Source organism: Penaeus japonicus, unplaced genomic scaffold (assembly GCF_977035675.1).
Source record: "Penaeus japonicus unplaced genomic scaffold, GWHDUDI00000001_assembly GWHDUDI00000010, whole genome shotgun sequence".
In the NCBI taxonomy this organism is placed as follows: Eukaryota; Metazoa; Arthropoda; class Malacostraca; order Decapoda; family Penaeidae; genus Penaeus; species Penaeus japonicus.
In genome coordinates this window covers 16,353,900-16,356,816 of record NW_028234412.1, presented here as the reverse complement: position 1 = coordinate 16,356,816, position 2,917 = coordinate 16,353,900, and positions in this window count along the sequence as shown.

The following is a 2,917-nucleotide window of genomic DNA, read 5'->3' as shown; positions in this document are numbered from 1 at the left end:
GTGTGTGTATATATATATATATATATATATATATATATATATATATATATATATATACATATTTATGTGTGTGTGTGTGTGTGTGTGTGTGTGTGTGTGCGTGTGTGCATAATTTTACAATGACTTATAATCTAACTGAATATTGAATATTGAAAAAGCGAAACTTTCAGCTCGTTCCCTCTCTTCCACGACCTCCCATTTCCGAGAAAATCCAATTGCAAGTGTAACATAGTCCTCCTAAATGGGTTTATTAGCTTAAAGGACCTTGACTATGGATGCTTCCGTGTATAATATAGTGAGAGTCAGAGAGTAGATCCAGTGCAGTAGATTATCATCCGTGAATAGGAATGGGAATGAGAATGGGAATTTGCAGTAAAGGCGGATGCGCTTGGAATGGGCAGAAGCGTCTGAATATTAAAGAAAGGGGGAGGAAAGGCATATCATTCGTGTTCATTTTGTTTGTTTGTTTTTCTATGGGCATTTTAGAATAATGTGTGTGTGTTTGTGTGTGTGTGTGTTTGTGTCTGTCTGTCTGTTTGGGTCTATGTATTTGAACTTGTATAAATTATAATGTATACACAAGTGTGTGAATGTATAAGAAAATATTTGATAGAAGATAGTAATATAATATCGTAATGTTTTCTTCAAATGTGTAACAAAGTCAATTTTTATATGCATATCAGAGAGAGAGAGAGAGAGAGAGAGAGAGAGAGAGAGAGAGAGAGAGAGAGAGAGAGAGAGAGAGAGAGAGAGAGAGAGAGAGAGAGAGAGAGAGAGAGAGAGGAAGAGAGAAGACACACACAGAGAAGCGCAGGAAGAGAGAGAGAGAGAGAGAGAGAGAGAGAGAGAGAGAGAGAGAGAGAGAGAGAGAGAGAAAGGGAGAGAGAGAGGGAAAGAGAGAGGGAAAGAGAGAGGGAAAGAGAGAGAGAGAGAGAGAGAGAGAGAGAGAGAGAGAGAGAGAGAGAGAGAGAGAGAGAGAGAGAGAGAGAGATAGAGAAAGAAAGAGAGAGCGAGAGATAGGCGGAGGACGAAGAATAAGTAAAACAATAATGATACTCAATTCTTAAAACAGATCCATAGACTGTAGAAAAATGAAATGCAAATACAAAGTTTTATTTGTGCCAATTAAGTTTACGACCAGACCCTTTCTGTTTTAACCGCTTGACTCTAGTACGCTGTCAAACAAAGGTGTCGTATTATGTATTCTCATACATATTCAGGAATGGAAATTCATTGGACTGAACCTGTTTTCGTTCTGCCGCAAATGCATGTTATGTACTGCAATATCAGAACTTCAGGTTGTTAGGTTAATATCTGTATTTTCTCGAAAGATCTTAGAGGAGCGAAAGTAAACGAAATATTGTGGAACGAGAGAAAGTTTTGTGTGTCTTTCCAGTCTAAGCCATCCTTCTAACAGACGTTTAACATTTATTTATGGAGACTTGTATAATAAAAGACTTAGACATTAAAATATACATATATTTTTTTTTCTACAAATAGTGCGAAGAGTACGCTTTGAGTAAAGATAGATACTAGAGTTTAGATTCACTATCATCACTATCATCCGCTTAACAGAACGATGATTGCGTGAGAAAGCAAACACAGGTTCATCTACAGAGGCGACTGTGCTATCTCATATTTAGACAAAATGTCACTTCTGAAACCCGTCCATAAAAAGAAATTGATGTCTGCATGTGAGTTACCGATAGAAAAAAATACGGCCCCTGTTTATGATCAAGGGGGACAACATTGATCACTAAACTTTAAATCTGTATCCTATGGGGGAGAGGTACCCCACATAAGACCGACCTTGATCCATTGTTAGATGTTGTCAATAAGGAGAGAGAGAGAGAGAGAGAGAGAGAGAGAGAGAGAGAGAGAGAGAGAGAGAGAGAGAGAGAGAGAGAGAGAGAGAGAGAGAGAGAAAAGAGAAAGAGAGAGAGAAGAGAAGAGAGAGAAAAGAGAAGAGAGAGAGAGAGAAAAGAGAGAGAGACCTGACAGAGAGTAGAGAAAGAGAGAGAGAGAGAGAGAGAGAGAGAGAGAGAGATGAGAAGAGAGAGAGAGAGAGATTGAGAGAGAAGAGAGAGGAGAGAGGAGAGGAGAAGAATGAGAGAGAAGAGAGAGAGAGAGAGAGAGAGAGACTGACAGAGAGAGAGAGAGAGAGAGAGAGAGAGAGAGAGAGAGAGAGAGAGAGAGAGAGAGAGAGAGAGAGAGAGAGAGAGAAAAGAAAGATAGAGAGATGGACAGCAAGAGACAAAAAGAAAGATAGAGAGAGAGACCGAAAAGAAAGGTAAGGGTAAGATGTTGCCAGTTGCCCCAGTCAGTTTACGTTACCGGTGGTACTTATCTGACTATACTTACTCTACACTAACCCTACTCTGGCGGTACTCATGTACTTCCTACTCGTATATTTACTTTTAGGCTTAAACGCATATGCATTAAACGGGATGGTCTGCCATCTAGTTTGTTTGCATATGTATGTGCATATATATTTTTTGTATCATTTGTGGAAGTGTGTCTTTATATGTGCCACACATTTTATTTCATCTCTCGAAATATGCTGTGGAGAATTATACGAAATATTTTAAAAGCTGGTTTTTTTTTTCTAATGTAGCAGAAAGAGAGAGAGAGAGAGAGAAAGAGAGAGAGAGAGAGAGAGAGAGAGAGAGAGAGAGAGAGAGAGAGAGAGAGAGAGAGAGAGAGAGAGAGAGAGAGAGAGAGAGAGAGAGAAACTAAAATATCCCTTAAATAACAATGATGATATAAATATGTGCAATGCAGCATCAAAATTAACACGTTTCACCAAAAGTGTTATGTTTTGTTAATAAAACAATTTTCAAGAAAAGGTGAGATCTTTAAGTGGTAGATAAAATTTTCCTTGCTAGAATGAAAGAATTCGGTGTGTTCTCATTCTTCA